Source organism: Lynx rufus, unplaced genomic scaffold (genome assembly GCF_022079265.1).
Source record: "Lynx rufus isolate CCGP_SWC_20201006 ecotype Redwood Valley unplaced genomic scaffold, mLynRuf1.p SCAF_3, whole genome shotgun sequence".
NCBI lineage: Eukaryota > Metazoa > Chordata > Mammalia > Carnivora > Felidae > Lynx > Lynx rufus.
Window position 1 is genome coordinate 115,127,524 of NW_025814845.1, and position 22,941 is coordinate 115,150,464.

Below are 22,941 nucleotides of genomic sequence, written 5' to 3' on the forward strand. Positions count from 1 at the left end.
TGCAACTCCCACGTAGTCTAGTGTGAATGCATAATTGCTTCTTAAAAGTATAAGTTAAAGTTAATAAGCTTCCCAATATGTTGTTACTAAGGCTGTTGTTTAGTTGTAAAAGGAGACAATGTGGTTGGCACTGTGTTGAGGTACAAATGATGCAATTCTTAACCTGAGAGCATAATCTAAAATTTAGCCAAATGAAATATAAAGATGGCTATGATTTGATTATTCAAAACCTTTGTTGGTAGGTAAACTCTAAGGGGAAAAATGAGTTTTTAGAAGCACTTACAGAGCAGTATGAAATGATATTAATGTCGACTTTTAAAAATTAGGGAAAATGAAAAAGAAATAAGAAAACAAATTGACATATTGGACAAGAATTTAGAACGAGTAATAGACTTGGTATGTATTCATTACTAGTCAACAATAAATTTAGAGGATTAATTATTTACTGTGTTGCAGAGAATAAAATCCTGCTATGGGCTATATTTATTAAACATGGTTTTGACAAGCAACAATTTTACGAGCACAGCATTCCTTCTCAGAGCTTTTTTTAAGCTTTCACCGTTCGCTATTTGCCCCCCAAATGTGAATAATACCACAGATGCAAAACCTTCAGGTAGCCTGCGTGCATATTTTCAGACTTCTGCAAACACTTTATGCCCTGCTCTCAGGAATCAGTGAGTCTTTGAGACAAGCTCTTGCCTACATGATTCCCACCACCACCTCACCCCTGTAGGCAGCAAACCAAATGGAAGATACAAAAGGAGGTGATGCCATAGAATGAGAGAGACCTAAGGATGGTGAACAAAAAGAAGATAGATTGGAGAGACTGCAGGTGATAACACGCACGCACACACACACACACACACACACACACACACACACACACAACCTGAGACAAAGAGTGAGAAGGGTTGGAAACTCAGGAACCCTGCTTTCCTATCTTATACATGATCGGACTGAAAGTGTAAAAAGTGCTCACAAGGGCTTGTCACAGATGACACCTTTGCAGTACTTTCAACAGATCATCTGACTCCTACCCACCAGCATGGCAAAGACCACGGGAAAGTCTGGGCTGAAACTCAGATCACCCAGCCTCTAACTGGTAAGGTTGCCATTATTAGATTTACCCTAAGACTCCGGGATATTGTTTAGAGCAGGTGCCACTGGGTAACTCACTGGTAGGAACTGGATTCTGGAGTCAGACTGAGTTCCACCATCACACCACTGACCAGCTGTGTGACCTTAAGCAAGTTAATTAATCTTTCCAGGCCTCAGTTCCCCCAGTTGTGGAGGACACAATGCTGATCTTATAGCCTTGTCAGTACTAAAAGAGATCATGCTCAAGAAGTCTATGGAACAGTGGCTGGCTTATAATAAACACTCAACAAATATTACTTTTAATTATTACTTGTAGTTTTCCTACTGTGTTGGAATAGTTTAACTGTATTTTCCATAACAAACAAAATTATTGATATTTAATGGCTATTTAACAGATAGACATGGTGGTTTTAGTGGTTGGTAAATCTCATTAAATAGGTTTCTAATAGCCAGCTGGTATTTAGTGAGCATATTAATGGTCTTATTGCCTTTAAATGAAACCCTTATTTCAACCATTTAATTTCTGTTTATAACTTATACTTCCATCCTTTTAAAAGAAGCATATAAAGCTTCTCTTATCAAAGAATAATGATATCCATTGACTCCTTTTCTTTCCTGTTTTTAATGACTACCTAAATCCTTAGAAGCATTTGGGCAAAGACACTTTGAGCTGTTTAATCCTGCTAAGTCATATGTTGTTGTGAAATTATTTTCTGCCTAACTACAAATACAATATGCTTGTATAACTTCCTCTTTTACATTTCGACAGTTTCTGATTCACAGACAATCCTCACCTCACATGCAAACTTTCTTTCCATTTGGCAATACAGCTTCTGTCTTTATGCTCTTCTTTCTTATTCCCCGTTTACTTTTTTCCCTTGTGGGTGACTTTAATCCCATCATTTCTGCTCCTGTCTACTTGCAATATCAATATTATTTTAGCAATGTGTTAGTCTGCACTTTTTCTGCCCCATACTTTTTACCTGTATAAACTCTTTCCCTAGACTGACTAACCAGTCCAGTTTAAGGTATGGTTTCTTTTTCTTTTTAAGATTTTTTTAATGTTTTTATTTTTGAGAGAGAGAGCATGAGCAGGGGAAGGGCAGAATGAGAGGGAGACAGAGGATCTGAAGCAGGCTCTATGCAGACAGCAGAGAGCCTGATGCGGGGCTCGAACTCACGAATAAGCTACTGTTTCTTAAGTGCAGAAAACTCACAAAAGCTCCCATAAAACAGCCAGACATAAACACCTGCCATGATGTTAGATCACAACAGAAGGAGCAGTGAAGTAACTAACATCTTTCCTGCCTTTGTTCCCACTCCTCTCTCCCTACTCCCAACCCCTTAAGAGCTAAACACTTCTGCTGGTGAGCTAGAGAAGGAGTAGATTAGGTAATAAATCCTCCCCCCATCCACTTCAACTTCAGGCTTTTCACTGAGTTGCCAGACAGAAAGAAGCATCAGCTATAACTCAAAACTGAAGTTTTTATTAATTCATGCAACTAGCAGTTAAATTACTAAACTGAGGTACTTTTCTGTGACCTAAAGTTACCAGAAAACCATATTGCCTAAGAGTTACCAGAAAAGCCATAGAGCTTCTTCATACAGTGATGGGAAAAACTAATCCCACAGACTACACTTAAAAGGATAGAGGGAGACAAAATCACAACTGATTTACTACCATTCTCTGCAAGTCATTTCTGTCCAATGTGTCAGTTGCTTTTTGGAAGAGAAATGGTGATACTAGGGGCCAAAATGGCTTTCCCCAGAAATGAAGATGGCATGCCCTGGCCAAAACAGAGAGGCAGAGCCTCGCTTTGTGACTGTCTTGAAACCATGGAAACCATCCTGAGAAAGAAACATTTTACTTGTCATCACTAGGTCAAGGATTGCTAGTCACTCCTTCACATTTCATCTCTACCTAGGGACGTGGGAAGTCACCAGACTTCAAGTATCTTCATTTTCCTGAGCTGCTGAAAAGGAATCATGGAAAATTCCTCTCTCTTGCTTACCAGGAAGGTGTTTTGAAATCATCTCATGAAGAATGATTACAATTATCCTTTTAAATAATGACACAGGCATTAACATAAACTTTATTCTTCTGCATGACAATAATGCCACCGTTTAAAGATACAACTTATGACGGCATGAACTGCCCAGAGAAGGGGCTCTAAATCAATGCAAAATAACAAAAGGATAAAACACATATCCCCAGAGACACACCAGGAGATGCACATTGTTTTGCATTTATTAAAATGCAGTTGTAAGCATAAGGCATGAAATGACAACCTTAAACCAAGAACTTAAATTATGTAGAATATTTTATGAGAATATAACTTCACTTTCCTTTGGGGGAAATAAGGGAGGTGAGAAATGTAGCTCCATGAGTCTGTTCACTGTTGATCAGAAGGTATCTAGTACAATATTTGGTATTGATTTTTTCATGAATGAAGGACAAACAAAAAAGGATTCAGCATCATTCAAGAAAAAGACCTATGCCTTGAACATTTTGAAATAATATTGAAACTTCAACATGACATGTAACTCCCCCAATATAGCCTAAGTAGTAGGCACCTTGTCGCAATTTAAGAGACAAGACCTCCAAGTCTATTTCACTCCATTGAAACACTGATCTACATTAAATATTTTCCAACGTATGCACAAGATATGTGGGTATTGCCTCTGTTTAAGTAGAAAAACTTATAACTGATTGCATTTCATTTCTTAGGCCTTAAGGAACACACCACAGAGACATTGTCCTATAGGAAATAGAACTATCCTAGGCCCAGAGGCTTTAGTGATAACTCTTGCTCCCTCACATTTCAGATGTGCAAGACATTTACCTTTCCACAGCTTATGTAGCTTTCAAAAAGCTTAAATAATTGCAATTTAACTTAATGCACAAGTTACTAAGAAGATCCAACACAAGACAATGAACATGAAATTATATGAAGATTTCAAGTAATCTAAGTTACTGATGTATTTTATTCTTTTTTTTAAATAGTATTTCAAGGAGATTTCATCTTAGTAAAGGACAAGGGAAATAAATAGAAAGATAAAAAAAGAGAGAAAGAAGGTTTAATGCTATGGATAAGGATGACATCTCTCCATATATCCTGCTTACTCTAATATGTAAATAGAGAGAGGTACAAAGAACAAATGACAATTTAAAGAAAAGGGGCATTTAAGATTGAATCACAAAGGCCTCTAGCAAATCCAGAACCCACCCACTTTAACAAGCCTTGGGATAACCTGTTAGTTTCTCTGTGTAATGTACAATGGTAGCTCTTCTATACCCCCTCCTTCTTCTTCACCTTGCTGTGATCACTCCTCCAAAGGACTGGCTTAGTTTGCTCTCAAATAACTCCTAATGTCAGGATTTATTCTCCAGATCCATGATAGTTTGCTCCATTACAGTGATATTTTATTTTATTCTGCATTCCAGTCCTACATCAAAACAAAACTGTGCTATTTCCTTCACTCCATGTTTGGAGCTTTTGCCTTACCTGTCTGGGGCACGAGTAAATTTTTCATCTGCAATTTGAGACTTCTTCTCCTTTAGCAGTACTTTGCAATTGGGGGGAGATGCTAGCAGAAGAAAAAAATGTTTCTGAATTTTTTTTTCTTAATTTTATTTTTCAGATCTTAAAAACAGTAGGGGCAGTTTGTGAGGATAGCAAAGTACAAGGATACTGAGCTCACCAGTGTGTCCCATGGACACACTGAGGCAGAAACTATATCTCCAGCAGTGAACTTTAAAAGCAACCTGAAGGCTGGCCCAACAGATCTTCCACAGTTAGTAATAGACAGAAGGCCACATAGAAAAGGGTAGGAGGGTGGAGATGTGGTCAGGAACCAATCCCCAGCCTGACTACCTACAAACTGGAGAGAGATCACAGGCACAGAGAAGCAAAGGAATCAGACACCACACCAAGTACCCCAGACCCTGGAGACCTGCAGTGGAAAGAATTCCCATAATGTCTGGCTTTGAAAATCAGTAGGGTTGAACTCCAGGACAGCTGGAGGGAAACTGAGCCCTGCCTTTAAAGAGCCAGCATGCTAAATAATTGAGCACAAAACACAGCACAGAAGCAGCACTTTGAAAAGCATTTGGGGTATATGTGAAGATTTACTGGCTATTCTTAAGACATATGCTGGAAGGGCAGGGATTTGCAGATTTCTCCTGAAACAAAAGTGTTGGCTATTACCATTCTTTCTCCCCTCCCCTAGCCTAGATAGCTGGAAACCTGTGGGGACCAGATTTAACATTCTGTATCTCCCTTGATAGCACCATATGCTTGACTCACACCACCCTACCTGTGCCCTGGAAGGCACACCTCCAAAGCATCTCCTGCCCTTCCACACTTGGCAGGCAGCACCAGCCTGGACCAGCACCACTACAAAGTGACTCTTCGCCTGGGGAAGCAGGGAGAGAACCCCAATCACCAGCACCTCACAGCTCCTACAGCTGGGCCTCTTATCTGGTTATGCAGGAAGCAAGCCCTGCCCTTCTGTGTACCTCCAACTGTAACAGAGGCTAACTGTAGACAGCTAAGCTGGCTGCCAGCCCCACCCACCCTTGTGTCTGCAACTAGGCCTCTCAATAGCACAGGGAGCAAACTCTGCCCAATGTACTCACAGCATGTGAAGGTCATTGCAGCCAACTGGGCTGAGGCCCAGTGCCACCCGTGGACATGCCCACAACAATTGCAGCTCTGCCACAATAGAAGGGCACATGCAGTCCCACAGGGGACACCCCTGAAAAACATGTTTCTGATGACAAGGGGGGGGGGGTGCAGATTGTGGTATAAGACTCCACAGGACCTCTTCTACCTAAGGCCAGTTATTTCAAGACCAGGAGTTGTAGCCGACCTACCTAATACATAGAAACAGACACAGAGTTAGAGAAAATGAAAAGACAAAAGAATATGTCTCAAATGAAAGAAAGAGACAAAGTAAAAAAAAAAAAAAAAAAGAGCTAAACAAAATGGAGATAAGCAATATGCCTGATAAAGAGTTCAAAGCAATCGTCATAAAAATGCTCACTGTACTTAAGATGGATGAACTCAGTGAGAATTTCCATCAACAGATAGAAAATACAAAAAAGAACCATTCAGAAGTAAAGAAATCAACAACTTAGGGGCACCTGGGTGGTTCAGTCAGTTGAGCATCTGACTCAGGCTCAGGTCATGATCTCAGGGTTCGTAAATTCCAGCCCCACATCAGGCTTGCTGTTGTCAGCCTGTCAGTGCAGAGTCCACTTTGGATCCTCCATCCTCCTCCCTCTGCCCCTCCCCCATTTACACTCTCCCAAATATAAATAAATATTTTAAAAGTCAATAAGTTACGGGGCGCCTGGGTGGCTCAGTCAGTTGAGCGTCCAACTTTTGCTCATTTCATGGTCTTGCAGTTCGTGAGTTCGAGCCCCACATCGGGCTCTGCACTGACAGCTCAGCTTCCGATTCTGTGTCTCCCTCTCTCTCTGCCCCTCCCATGCTCATGCTCTCTCTCTCTCTCTCTGTCTCAAAAATAAAATAAAAAATAAATGAATAAATAAAAATCAATAAGTTAAAATTTAAAAACATAGTAAAGAGGATCAACAGCAGATTAAAGGATGCAGATGGATGGATCAGCAGTCTGGAAGACAGGGTAATGGAAAGCAATCAAGCTAAATAGCAAGCAGACAAAAGAATAATGAAAAATGAGAATAGGATAAGGGGCTTCTGTGACATCATCACACGTAATAACATTTGCATTATAGTGATCCTAGAAGGAGAAGACAGAGGGGAGCAGAAAACTTATTTGAAGAAATAATAGTAAAAATTTCCTTACTCTGGAGAAGGCAATAGCTATCCAGGTCCAGAAAGCACAGAAATAGAAAGCTCCATACAAGACGTACCAGTGAGGTCCACACAAAGACATATAATAATTAAAATGGCAAAAATTAATGATAAAGAGAGAATCTTAAAAGCAGCAAGAGAAAACAGTTACGTACAAGGAAAATAGTTACATACAACCCCAAAAACGCTCAGTGGATTTTTCAGCAGAAACTTTGCAGGTCAAAGGGAGTAGCATGACATATTCAAAGTACTAAAAGGAAAAACCCACAACCAAGAATACTCTACTCAGCAAAATTATCATTTCAGACCTCAAGGAGACATAAGGAGTTTCCCAGAAACAAAAGTTGAAAGAGTTCATCACTATTAAACCAGCCTTACAGGAAATGTTAGAGAGAATTGTTTAAGTGGAAAGAACAGCCCATAATTAGAAGAAAATTATGAAAGGAAAACTTTATAGGTGAAAGCAAACATATAGTAAAGTGAGCAGATTAATCACTTATAAAGTATATGGAGATTAAAACATGAAACAAAATCACTTTATATCTATAAAAACTAGTTAAAGGGTACAAAAAATTAAAAGATGTAGGGGCACCTGGGTGGCTCAGTTGGTTAAGCGTCCGACTTCATCTCAGGTTGTGATCTCAAGGATCATGAGTTCGAGCTGACAGCTTGGAGCCTGGAGCCTGCTTCAGATTCTGTGTCTCCCTCTCTCTCTCTGCCTCTCCCCTGCTCACACTCTGTCTTTCTAGCTCTCAAAAATAAACGTTAAAAAAGATATAAAATTATGACGTCATACATATAAAATGCAGATTAGTAAAAATTTAGTGCTTTTAGAATGTGTTCAAACTTAAGCAACCATCAACTTAATACAGACTGCTATACACATAAGATGTTATATGTGAACCCAATGGTAGCCACAAACCAAAAATCTATGGTAGATTCACAAAATTTAAAGAGAAAGGAATTCAAGCATAATACCAAATAAAGCCATCAAACACAGGGGAAGCAAGCAAGAGGGGAAAAAAAGGAAAGGAACTACAAAAATAACCAGAAAACAGTTAACAAAATGGCAATAAGTATATATTTATCAATAATTTCTTCAAATGTAAATGGACTAAATGCTCCAATCAAAAGACAGAAGGTGACTAAATGGATAAAATACCAGGACCCATCTATATGCTGCCTACAAAAGATTCATTTCAGGCCTAAAGACACACACAGACTAAAAGTAAAGGGATAGAAAAAGATATTCCACACAAATGGAAATGGAAAAAAAGTCATGGTAGCAACACTTACATTGGACAAAATAGACTTTTAAAAAAAGGCCGTAGCAAGTGACAAAGTAGAGTGTTACATAATAATAAAGGGATCGGTCCAATAAAAGGATAAAACAAGTTTAAATATTTATGCATACAACATTGGAGCACTTTAATACATAAACCAAATATTAACAGATATAAAGGGATAAATTGACCATAATATAATAATAGGGGATTTTAAAACTCCACTTACATCAATGGATAGATCATCCTGACAGAAAATCTACAAAGAAACAATGACTTTGAAAAAAACCTTAGACAAGACAGGCTAAACAGATATAGATAGAACATTCCAATCGAAAATAGCAGAACACACGTTCTTTTCAAGTGCACATGGAACATTCTCTAGGATAGAAGTTAGGCCATAAAACAAGTGTCAATAAATTTAAGAAGACTGAAATCATATCATGCATTTTTTCTTACCACAATGGTATGAAACTAGAAGTCAATTACAAAAAAAAAAAATGGACACAAAAACAAACACATAAACCAACATGCTACTGAAGAACCGATGTGTTGACAGAGAAATCAAAAAGAAAACTAAAAATTACATGGAGAAAAATGAAGATGGAAACACAATGATCCAAAATCTTTGGAATACAGCAAAAGCAGTTTGAAGATAGAAGTTTGTAGAAAGAAATAAGAAAACAAACAAATAATCTAACCTTACACCTAAAGGAACTAGAAAAAGAAGAACAAAGCCAAAAATTAGAAGGACAAAAATAATAAAGATTACAGTTAAAATAATGAAAAAGTGACTAAAAATAAATAGAAAAGATCAATAAGCCCAAGAGTTGATTCTTGGAAAAGATAAAATTAATAAATCTTTAGCCAGACTCGTCAAGAAAAAAGAGAAGACTCAAATAAATAAAATCAGAAATGAAAAAGGGAAAATAACAAATGCCACAGAAATACAAAGAATGATAAAAAAAAAAACTACTATGTTAAACTACATGCTAACATGGTGAACAACCTAGAAGAAATGGATAAATTCCTACAAAGACAATCTTTCAAAACTAAATCAGGAAGAAATAGAAAATCTGAACAGACCAATTACTAGGAGCAAAATTGAATCAGTAATCAAAAATTCCCCAACAAACAAAAGTCCACGACCAGGTGAATTCACAGCTAAATTCTACCAAACATTTAAAGAATAGTTAATACCTATTTTTTCTTAAACTATTCCCAAAAAAAACAGAAAAGGAAAAAAAGATTCTAAACATATCAGGCCAGCAAAATCAAAGATACCAAAAATAATGGAGAAGAAGAAGAAGAAGAAGAAGAAGAAGAAGAAGAAGAAAGAAAAGAAAAAAAAAAAGAGAAAAGAAAAGAAAAAAAGAAAACTATTGGCCAATATTTTTGATAAACATAGATGCAAAAGTCTTCAACAAAATATTAGTAAACTAAATCCAATAATACATTTAAAAAAATAATTCACCACAATCAAGTAGAATTTATTCCTGGGTTGCAACAGTCATTCAATATTTGCAAATCTATCAACATGATACATCAATAAGAGAAATGATAAGAACCATATGATCATTTCAATAGACACAGAAAAAGCATTTGACAAAGTACAACATGCATTTATGATAAAAACCTTCAACAGGGGTGCTTGGGTGGCTCAGTCAGTTAAGCATCAAGTCAGGTCACAATCATCCCATTGTTCATCATAAGCTTGAGCCCTGAGCCGGCTTCTGGGAAGATAGCCCAAAACCTGCTTAGGTCTCTCTCTCCTCTCTCTCTGCCCCTCCCTCCACTTGAACTTACTCTCTTGCTCTCTCAAAGTAAATAAATAAACTTAAAAAAAGAAAAAAAAACACCTTCAACAAAATACGTTTAGCGGGAACATACATCAACATAATTAAGGCTGTATGTGAAAATCCCACAGCCAATATTATCCTCAATGGGGAAAAAATGAGAGCTTTCCCCCTAAGGTCAGGAACAAGACAGGGATGTTTACTCTCACCACTGTTATTTAACATAGTACTGGAAGTCTTAGCCACAGCAATCAGATAACAAAAGGAATAAAAGACATCCAAATCAATAATGAAGAAGTAAAACTTTCACTATCTGCAAATGACATGCTACTCTATATAGAAAACCCAGGGGTACCTGAGTGGCTCAGTCAGTTCAGCAACTGAATCTTGATTTTGGTTCAGGTCATGATCTCACGGTTGTGAGACTGAGCCCCACGTTGGGCTATGCACTGTATGTGGAGTCTGCTTAAGATTCTCTCTCTTCCGGGGCGCCTGGGTGGCGCAGTCGGGTAAGCGTCCGACTTCAGCCAGGTCACGATCTCGCGGTCCGTGAGTTCGAGCCCCGCATCAGACTCTGGGCTGATGGCTCAGAGCCTGGAGCCTGCTTCCGATTCTGTGTCTCCCTCTCTCTCTGCCCCTCCCCCGTTCATGCTCTGTCTCTCTCTGTCCCAAAAATAAATAAACGTTGAAAAAAAAAAATTTAAAAAAAAGATTCTCTCTCTTCCTCTACCTCTGCCCCTCCCCTCCTGGGGCTTTCTCTCTCTCAAAAAACGAAAACCCAAAAGATTCCACCAAAAAACTTTTAGAACTGATACACAAATTCAGTAAACTCATTGGATACAAAACTAATACCCATAAATCATTTGCATTTCTAAAAAAAATTTTTTTTTTCAACGTTTATTTATTTTTGGGACAGAGAGAGACAGAGCATGAACGGGGGAGGGGCAGAGAGAGAGGGAGACACAGAATCGGAAACAGGCTCCAGGCTCCGAGCCATCAGCCCAGAGCCTGACGCGGGGCTCGAACTCCCGGACCGCGAGATCGTGACCTGGCTGAAGTCGGACGCTTAACCGACTGCGCCACCCAGGCGCCCCATCATTTGCATTTCTATATACTGATAACCAAGTAGCAGAAAGAGAAATTAAAAAACAATCCCATTTAAAATTGCACCAAAAATAATAAAATAACTAAAAATAAACTTAACCAAGGAGGTGAAAGACCTGTACCCTGAAAACTATAAAGCACTGATGGAAGAAATTGAAGATGACACAAACAGAATGATATTCCATGCTCAGGGATTGGAAGAATTAATATTTTTTAAATGTCCATTCTACCCAAAGCAATATATAGATTCACTGCAATCCCTATCAAAATACCAAAAGTATTTTTCACAGAACTAGAACAAATAATACTAAAATTTACATAGAACCACAAAAGACCTGAATACCCAAAGCAATTTTGAGAAAGAAGAACAAAGCTGGAGATATTATAATCCCAGATTTCAAGATATAGTACAAAGCTGTAGTAATCAAACAGTATGGTCCTGGAACAAAAACAAACACATAGGTTAGTGGAAAAGGATAGAGCACCCAGAAATAAATCCATGCTTCTGAGGTCAATTAATCTTTGACAAAAGAGGCAAAAAGATACAACAGGGAAAAGACAGCCTCTTCAATAAATGGTGTTAGGAATACTGGATAGCTACATGCAAAAGAATGAAACTGGACTTCATTCTTAAACCACATGCAAAAAAAAAATGAACTCAAAATAGATTGGAGACCTAAATTGAATCCTGAAATCATAAAACTCCTAGAAGAAAATATAAGCAACTATCCCTTTGACATTAGCTTTAGCAACAGTTTTCTAGGTATGTATACTGAGACAAGGGAAACAAAAGCAAAACTAAATTATTGGGACGACATCAAAATAAAAAGCTTTTACATGGAGGAAAAAATCACTAGCAAAACAAAGCGGCAACCTTACTGAATAGAAGATATTTGCAGGGCACCTGGGTAGCTCAATCTGTCAAGCGTCCAACTCTTGATTTCTGCTCACATCATGATTTCACAGTTTGTGAGATTAAGCCCCACATTGAGCTCAACACTGACAGCACAGAACCTGCTTGGGATTCTTTCTTTCCCTCTCTCTGTCCCTCCCTCACTTACTCTCTTTCTCTCAAAGTAAAGAAATAAATATTTTTTTAAAAAAAGAAGATACTTGCAAGTGATATATCCAATAAAGGGTTAATATCCAAAATATATAAAGAATTTACACAACTCAGCATCAAGAAAGCAAATAATCTGAATATAAAATGGGCAGAGGACATGAATATTTTTCCAAAGACATTCAGATGGCCAACAGGCATGTGAAAAGATGCTCAACATCACTAATCAGCAGAGAATGCAAATCAAAACCACAATGAGATATCACCTCACACAAGTCAGAGTGGCCAGAATCAAAACAACAAGAAATAATGTGGTATATATGGAGGAAAAGTAACACTCGTGCACTGTTGGTGGGAATATAAATTTGGGCAGCTATTGAGGAAAACAGTATGGAGGTTTCTCAAATAATTAAAAATACAGGTACCACAAGATCCGATAATTCCACTACTAAGTATTTACCCAAAGAAAACAAAAACATTAATTTGAAAAGATATATGTACCCCTATGTTTATTGAAGTGGTATTTACAATAGCCAAGATAAGAAAGCAACCCAACTTTCCAGTGACAGATGAATGGATAAAGAACAAATTGTGGGGCATCTAGGTGGCTCAGTTGGTTAAGTGTCCAACTTCGGCTCAGGTCATGATCTCGTGGTTCATGGGTTCAAGCCCTGTGTTGGGCTCAGTGCTGACAGCTTGGAACCCGGAGCCTACTTCAGATTCTGGGTCTTCCTCTCTCTCTTCCATGCCCCCATTCTCTCTCTCTCTCTCTCAAATAATGAATAAACATTAAAAAAATTAAAAATTAAAAAAAGAAATTATAAGATGGTATGTGTGTATGTACATATATGTACACATATATACATACACATATACACACACTCATATATGTAATGGAATATTGCTCAGCCATAAAAATTATAAGATTTTGCCATTTGCAGCAACATGGATGAAGCTAGAGGGATTTATGCTAAGTGAAATAAGCCCCAGAAAGACAAATACCATATGATTTCACTTGCATGTGGAATCCAAAAAAACAAACATGAACAAACAAAAAGCAGAAACAGACCCATAAATACAGAGAACAAACTGATGGTTACTAGAGGGGAAGAAGGTGGGGCGATGGGTAAAGCAAGTGAAGGGTAATGGGAGATAATAGGCTTCCAGCTTTGGAATGAATAAATCATGGGGATGAAAGGTATAGCACAGGGAATATAGTCAATGGTATTATAATAGTGTTGAATGGTGACAGTAGCTACACTTGCAGTGAGCATAGTGTAACACATAAACTTGACAAATCACTATGTTGTGCATGTGAAACTAATGTAACATTGTGCATCAACTATAATTGAATAAAAAATTTTTAAAGACACTGGAAAAGATATTTAGTAAAATCAAAAAAAAAGGGGAAGAAAAAAGAAAAATGAAAGCAAGGCAAGCTGTGTGGGAAATACTCAATGAATATTACTGTGTATTTCTCTTATTCCATTCATCAATTAATATGTTTCTATGCTATGCACTAAACAGAGGCATCAAGCCTCGGACCTCTGAACACGAACACGTGAATAACCCAGATCACCAAACGGCAGATGACGTATACCACTGTTTAATTTTTCAGACTTTATTCTGAAGTTTTTTGAATGTCTTACTCGCTCAAGATGTCCTTCCTTTTCTACAGAAGTTTCCATTCCATAATCTTGACTCTGGTTTCAAGTAGACTCCTAATCCAACACTTCTGGGCTGAATAGCAAGTGACTGTAGAAGCTCATCCTGTAGGTTTCCTACAATGAATTGATCTTAGGTTTTACTGAGTACGTTTCCATTGTGAACAACATTTGTATGGGGAATTGTTCCTCTAATTTCTAAAGTACTTACAAAACCAGTTTCCCTGAATAGAATAATTTTCTGGCCCATAAAACACACTAAATTTGGTTTAGTTGAGAGCATCAGTGGAAGGCTTTGTCATGGATTCCACCAGCAGGGCATTCTTACAACATGTCATATAAATTTTTCTGAAATTTTACAGAGTTGAGCAGATGGTACAGCTCTTTGGTATTGGCCATAATAGCCTCACAAAGCTTTTAAATTCATTTGTAAAATTTTAATCTTTAAACAATGAATCATGAGGGTGGGGGAAGGAGTCATTCAGAAGCATTTTTTAAAATTATTCAGTGATATCATCCTGTGTGTCCACAAGTGGTCAGCTTCTTGTTCACAATCTTCCAATCTACTGGATTCAAAATGTATGGGGAGGGAAGCACAAAGTTTCAAAATTTTAATATAGTACTATGTCACTTGCTGAAGGAAGAAATAAAAGTGGAGACCAGCAGCCAGAACCTAGGCAACCAATACATTCAGTGATCAATTGCATGATTCTCTTTGCTATGAGGGCAAATCATAGCCCCTCCTCCTCCATAAACTGCTTTGGGGTCCACTGGGATAAAGGGTCTGATGACATTAAAATGGCCCTTGTATTCTATTCACAAGTTAACACATTTTCAGAATGTTATTTGAAAGGGAAACTAATAACATATATTAAAAAAGAGGCCACAACATTTTTTGAAGATCTATAATGTTATAAAGGAGTCATGATCTTTGTTCAAGGAAGTAAAAAATTAAGAAAATTTGTGTTCATGGCATTCTGAATTGAGTGTGTGCTATGAAGTTCTTCTGATTATGAAAGCTGCATTCCTATTCAAAAACAAAATAAAATGTTAATTTTCAAAAGATTAGAATATCCTTCAGTATCAAATAATATCTAAATATAAACTCTGCAAACTGTCTCACAACTATTTACTTAAGGACATTGTGGTCAAACTTCAAGGTGCGGCCTACAGGCAAGTATTAACCCGGATTATCTGAAATAGAGTTTTCATTGATCTCCATTGTCCAGCTTTGTTAATTTCTATCATTCAACTTTATTTTTCAGTAATTTCTGAACCTTGCCGCAAGAAGATATTAAAGTTAAGAGGCCAAAATTAGTAATGGAATTCAAATTTTTCTAACAGTTAATAACTCTTCAACTAACTGTAGCCGTGAGTCACACAGAGAGTCGGGACACCGAGGCTTTTCTTTCTAGGAAGCAGCTTTATTTGTGCCAGCACGGGCTCAGTGAGCTAAGACCCAAAAGGTTGAGCCCCAAGCGCAGTGGGGGGTTGCCTTTTGTATAATTTTTGCTCCTTTGTCTCCCGTATATGATAACATACAGTCTGATTGGGTGGTCTATGTTACAGGGTCCTGAGGAATGTCATGTATGCATGCATAGACAGGTTGCCTTCCCTTATCTTGAGGTTTTCACCACATTCCTTAGGGAGGGGCTCTAGCACATAACCACAATGAACTACCTTTAGTATACAAATAAACACAGAAGCTGTATTTCTCCAGACCACATCAACCAGGACAGCAAACTGACCCAATAAAAATCACACACACAAAAAAATCTTCTTAGAGAAAGAGCAAAAGATCTGGGAATTGGAGTTGTAAAACCTCTTCCACTAGCTGAAAAAGGTTTCCAGGTTCTTTCACTTGATTTAACTACAGGATTATGACCACCGTCTTTTCGAACTTCTATCCTCCATTTCCTGTGTTGTTTCAGCAGGTAGTTCTTTGTGTATCCTACTGTATTCCAGTGAAAGCTATTGCTTCTCTTGGTGGCCCTGTCAGCTCAAATGAGCCCAGGAAGTCTGCCCTGCAGTGATACATTCTGTCCTGAGGGCATAGCTGCTCTCCAACTCAGTGGTGTTGCTGGTTGAACTCTGTTACTAGGCAAAATGCCACGTGACCATGGATGCTGGTTTCATATGGATAGATCTCTTCTGTTCAGCTCACTTTCTGTAAATAGTCTCCTCTCCCTGGGGTCTGAGACAAGTCTTTGGAGACTGGTCTGGAAGACAATTAGAATGATCAATACAATTTATAGGAAATTACTAATAATCCTCCACGGCCATGCCCCCATCCCACATCCTAACCTCAGTCGGAGGCAATCCCTAAACCAAAAGAATTTATTCAAAGCTGGCACAATTCTGCCATAGAGAAAAAGATGCAACATAGGAACATTAAAACCTAGTGCAGCTAGTTCTTTTGTCAAGACATAAGCCTCAGGCAGAGCCTGCAAGAGCCCATTGTTTGTCAACCATCCTTTATCTGAAGCTCCTAAGAAGAGAATGATGCTCATTCTGCAGAAGCCTTGGGTGGTTAAAAGGCCAGTTTCTGAAAATAGAAGCCCTGTGTTTGAATTCCAACTCCCTTATTCCTTGAGCACATTTTTAAGCTCTTTTGGTTTGAATAAGTGCCTAAAGGACTAGGGAATCTCCCTCTCAGAAAACCTTTAGAAATAAGGCATTTTAAAAGAAGGGAAAAACTTGTCTGAAACATACTAGAAAACAGAAGAATGGATGACCTTTGAAGCCACAAATGAGAGAGGTATAATTTGAAATAAACCTTTGATTTTTACATTATACCCTTGTTACCTTTCATTATATATCTGTAAATCAAAGCACTTACAAATTCATTACTTACTAATAAGATTTGTTTAATTTTAAAAATAACAACATCGGGGCGCCTGGGTGGCTTGGTTGGTTAAGCGTCCGACTTCGGCTCAGGTCATGATCTCACGGTCCGTGAGTTGGAGCCCCGCGTCGGGCTCTGTGCTGACAGCTCAGAGCCTGGAGCCTGTTTCAGATTCTGTGTCTCCCTCTCTCTCTGCCCCTCCCCTGTTCATTCTCTGTCTCTCTGTGTCTCAAAAATAAATAAATGTTAAAAAAAAATAAAAAATAAATAAAAATAACAACATCTTATCCTTAGGTACTTTAGGTTTCAAACACTGTCCCTCCAATTATTCTCATATTTTTTTTCTTATTTCCCTTCCCACATATTTGTGAGACATAAAATATTCCAAGTAGCCATTAGCAATTTTAAAATAAGGACATGTAGAATTGTAAAACATGTGCTTCGTGGTTGATTATTATTTTTCTACCTTTGTCTACTACTGTAACCCACTCTATAAATTTAACGACTTGGGTGTCGTTATAGCTATGGCAGGGCTAGTGCCACGTGGCCTCCTTTGGGAGTAGCGAACTTGGGAGGCCAAGTAGGAGCAGGAGACAGAACAACAGGATAATAGATCTGAAAGTATGTAGATCCTGACAGGATGACTTTTATTCTGGTTTATATGGATATTAAAATTATCAGACCATCGGTGATATCAAATGCGCAGTGAATCAAATTCTATAGGAAGCAGCCTCTTAATGATGCTTAGAACTTCCATTGGAATAGCAGTTCACCATAGCCCCTTTTGGCAGCTGGTTGATTAGGTTCTGGTAGCTGATATTGTGTCTGCTGTGAATGCTGCTGGACTCTTAAACACACTCAAATATTTAAACCCTAAAACTTAAGGAAGGTTTAAGACTATCCAAAAGACCACAATAACAAGGAGATTTCCAGCAAATTAGCTGCCCAAAGATTAGACACATCAGCAAGGGATTCCCCAAGGTTTGGAGGCACATTTGCGAGATTAAAACCAGCCACACACGTTGCCACGTCCATGGTCCACAGCAGACAATATCTAATCAATATTTATCAGGCTTCTCCAGAATGAGACAAGGAGGACTAAGAGCTAAGAGTTCTGTCCAAGTTCTGCCACTAATGAGCTGTGTGACTTTGGGAATGTCACTTAGTGTTTCCTGGCCTCGGTTTCTTCTGCTGTAAACTGGGCAAGATAATCTGCGATTCTATCCAGAGAATTCTTCTGCTTAGTTAATAGGGTCATGGCCATTCACGAGAAAGTTTTATCTGAAAGTCTATGGGAGGCTAGAACATAAAACTTTATAATTTCAAGCACTTTTCTATTTTAAGCATCATTATATTTGAGGGAAAATAGTCCCAAATGTTTTTAAACTGATTCTTCCTAGCAACTTTCTAACAGTTCCCAAATTATTCAAATTAAGCAGCAAATTGAGACATCGTAGAGAAGATATATATTTAAATTGCTGCCTTTATATTTTACATATCATTGAATTTTCAAATAATACAATTAGCAACAGGGCAAAACTATAAGTGGACTGAATTTAAACCGTGAAGCTATAGGGATAGAAGTTTTTAATCACTAGATGTTCTGTAGCATAACTGAAGCAAGTTGTTTATGATAATTTTATTACCTTGGCCCTCTCTTTAACAGAGTTCTTATATTTTCTCCTGATGTATGATATCATACTTTCAAAGCCCTTTCAGTAATTGGAACTCCATGAACCTGGCTTCCAAGGCTCATTAATGTGAAAAATTATTGTAAAAGTTAAATAAGTACGTTTGCTTCATTTCAGTTTGGAACTTCTAGCTGTGAAAGATATCTTCTATCTTTATGACAGTATTTCTGATTAGAGATCCCCTCTTTTTGTCAACACTGTGTCTTCATGAATTCCATCTATATTAGAACCTGTTTGCAACAGGAGGATTTTAATTTTTCAGACGAAAAATGCCGATGTGTCCATTTTGCAAACATTGCAAATTTTGTTCAAGAAGCCCTACCAGCAGTGCTTTTATCCTTGACTGCTCTTTAGAACCACCTTGGGAATTTGGTGGGGGGTGGCGGGGGGTGGGGGGGGAATTCTATAGCTCGGCCCAGTCCAGAACATTTAAAGTAGAAACCTTGGAGGTGGGCAGCAGGTATTGGTATATTTTAAAAGAACCCCAGGGGGTATACAGTCAGGACTGAACTGCTGGCCTAGAATAACTACTTATCTCATTGAACTTGTGTCACTCTCTATTGTGTTTTACTATTGGCATTCCCACACTTAAACCTGCTCGACTACAATGCCTTCTGTTTTTCCTGTCTCTAACAGTATTTCAAAATGGTCTTGAAATAGTGGTTTACTTTGTCTTTTTTTTTTTTTAACGTAAGCCCCATACCCATCATGGAGCCCAATGTGGCATTTGTACTCACAACCCTGTGATCAAAACCTGAGCTGAAATCAAGTCAAAGGCTTAACTGACTGAGTGACCCAGGCACCCCTACTTTGCCATTCTCTACAACAATTCAATAGAGTTGCCAGCACATGTATTATCTCATTTTACAGATGGAAAAGTCTGGGTTTGCCCAAGAGAACACAAACATTAAGTGATAATACTAAGTGCTAAGACTAAGGATTCAGGTATTCTTACGTCAGGTTTGGTGCTTGGAACCCCAAAGTCTGCCTTTTATCATTCCTGGTGTTCTGCACACAAAACTACATGTTAAGACTATATAGACCACCTACTGAGAGGAGCTTAGGGAGATGGGTGAGAACTCTGAGCTCACCCCTGCACCACATTTACAAGTATATGCCATGCCATCCACAACCAAGTCAATAAACCAGAAAGTGATCCAAATACTGGCAGAACAAACTCCACAACTAAATATAGAAAAGAACCTGCATCTGAAAGGTTGGGAAGATCAGAAAGGCAGAGGGAGGCTGCCCACAGGAGGGAGGGAGCTGCACACACAGAGAGAAATGGGCTTTCATACCAGGGAGCTCACATAGGGAAGACTGATCCCCAAAATGTTTGGCTTTAAAAACTACAGGGGCTGAATTCTGTGAGTTTGCAAAACCAGTGGAATGTGGAACCTGGAGCTTTAAAAGCCAGATGACTCAGCACTGGGTGAGCTGGGAGGGCAAGTGATAGCTGGGTTGCTACCTTTACAAAGACAGCAGACTGTGTGAAGAGGCAATGTAAAAAACAGCAGTTTACACAACACTGGAGGCAAACGGGAAACAGATCTGTTCATACTGGTTTTGGAACATGTTGGGGACTTCTCTGTAAAATGAGGGAGCTGGCAGGTGCCATTTTCCTCCCCCCACCCCCAGCATAGACAGAGAGCCACGGGTGGGAGACAGAGCTGCACAGACACTTGTAGCTGGGCCCAGGGCTCAGGGCAAATTTTGTTAAAGCTGCACACACACCCCACCCAGCCAGCGGATGCACAGCTGCCATTGTGTGCAGTGCCCAGCCTCCATGCAGCACCCAGCTGCACACCTCCAGCCACTGTCACACACCGGGAGCCCAGCCACACCCAGCAATTGCTACACCCAGCCTCATGCCCCCAGCTGCCCTGGCGTCCAGCTCCCAGCCACCACAGAGCTTTGGGGGATCCAGCCTAGGACTAGTGGCCCAACACAAATTTTGCTAACACCACCACCCTGCTCCCAATTAAAAAAAACAGATTGAAGAAACCAGGAGCTGGTTCTTTGAAAAAAAGATCATTATTATTAATAATCCTCTAGCCATACTTACCAAGGAAAAATAAGAAAATACTGAAATAAATAAAATCACAAGTGAGAGAGGTTAAACAGCCAACACCACAGAAATATAAGCAATTATAAAATACTATTATGAAAAACTACATGCCAACAAATTGAACAACCTAGAAGAAGTGGATAAATTCCTAGGAACATGAACTACCAAAACTGAAACAAGAAGAAATAGAAAATTGCACAGACCAATAACCAGCAAAGAAATTGAATCAGTAATCAAAAATTCCCAACAAAGTCCAGAACCAAATGACTTCATAGGTGAATCCTACCAAACACTTAAAGAAAAGTTAATACCTATTTTTCTAAAAAAAAAAAAAAAAAGGAAGGAAAAGGAAGGAAAACTTCGAAATACATTCTGAAACTACCATTATCTTGATACCAAAACTGGATAAAGACAAGACACCACTAAAAAAGAGAACTATGGGCCAATATCTTTGATAAACATAAATGCAAAAGTCTTCAACAAAATTAAAGCAAAGCAAATCCAATAATACATTTTAAAAAAATCACTAAATACAATCAAGTGGGTTTATTCCTGCAGAAAAGAATATCTAATGGGAAAAAGTCTGTTCAACAAATGGTGTCAGTAAAACTGGACACCAACATGAAAAGGTATGAAGCTGGACCACTTCCTAACACCATTCACAAAAATAAACTCGAAATGGTTTAAGGACCTAAATGTGAGACCTGAAACTAGGAAAATCCTAGAAGAGAACACAGGCAATAACCTCTTTGACATTGCCCATAGCAACTATGCTAGATATGTCTCCTGAGGCAAGAGAAACAAAATCAAAAATAAACTATTGGGACAATGTACAGAATGGAAGAAGATATTTTCAAATGACATTTAATAAAGAGTGTCCAAAATATATACACAGAACTGATACAATTCAACACCTCAAAAGTACATAATCCAATTTAAAAGTGGGCAGAAGACATGAGCATTTTACCAAAGAAGACATACAGATGACAAACAGACACATGAAAAGATGTTCATTCATCACTCACTATCAGGGAAATGCAAATCAAAACTACCGTGAGATATCACTTGACTCCTATCAAAATGACTAAAATCAAAATCATAAGAAACAACAAACGATGGCAAGGATGTGGAGAAAAAGGAATCCTCTTCCAATGTTGGTGGAAATGCAAAGCGTACAGCCACAGTGGAAAACAGTATAAAGTTTCCTTATAAAGTTAAAAATAGAACTACTCTATGGTTTAGAAATCACACTGTTGGGTATTTACTCAAATACAAAAACACTAATTCAAAGCGATACATGCATCCCTATGTTTATAGCAGCATTATTTAAAATAACCAAGATATGGAAATAGCCCAAGTGTCCATTGATTGACGAATGGATTAAGAAGAGGTGGTGTATATGTATGTATGTATACACACACACACACACACACACACACACACACACACACAAACGGAATACTATTCAACCATAAAATAGAATAAAATCTGGCCATTTGCAATGACATGGATGGAGCTAGAGAGTATAATGCTAAGCAAAATTAGTCGGTCAGAGAAGATAAAGACCATATGATTTCACTCATATGTGGAATTTAAGAACAAAACAAATGAGCAGAGGGGAATAAAAGGGAAAGAAGCAAACCAAGAAACAGACGCTTAACTATAGAGAACAAACAGATGGTTACCAGAGGGAAGGTAGGTAGGAGATGGATGAAATAGGTGATGGGGATTAAGGGGTGCACTAGTTGTGATGAGCCCCAGATGTTGTATGAAAGTGTTGAATCACTATACTGTACACCTGAACCTAAAATAACTCTGTATGTTTACTAACTGGAATTAAAATAAAAATTTTAGAAGAGAAAAAGACGATCGAAAGAAAATGGCAAAAAGGAAAGAGATGATTCACATTGTGGGTACTTGAAACCCACTGACTGCCTGTATTCAGCCCATGAGATTTCCTTAAGACTTTTGGCAAGGCCTTCAATGTTTTGTTATTGAAATTTCATCTTACAAAAGGTGAATCTTTTGAATAAATAATTAGTTCACTAGTTTTCAAGCCAATTATCAATTAATTGAAAATTATTAGCCAGAATTATGCTCCAGCCTGTCTCTCCGTCACTTTACTATTGGCCTCCTAGCAGCTCTTCCCTAATTAAAGAAAATCACAGCTTTTTAACAGCTTCCTTCTGGCTTCCAGATCTGGGAAGAAAAATGAGAACCTTTCCATTCTGGTAACATATTTAAAATGTATGTAATCGGAAGGCTAAAATTAAAGAAAAATATCACATAGCAAATATTTTCAGAGCAAGGTATTTTGACTCCAAGATCTGCTAACATAGAATCACGTGAATATGGTCAGCACTTTTGATTTGCATAACTCAATCCAAATCCAAATCCAGAAATGCACGATGAAAATGAGAGAGGCAAGGAATCTCATTTATCCGAGCCACTTGATTTACTGTACAGGACATGCAGAGCCCTCATCCACCAAA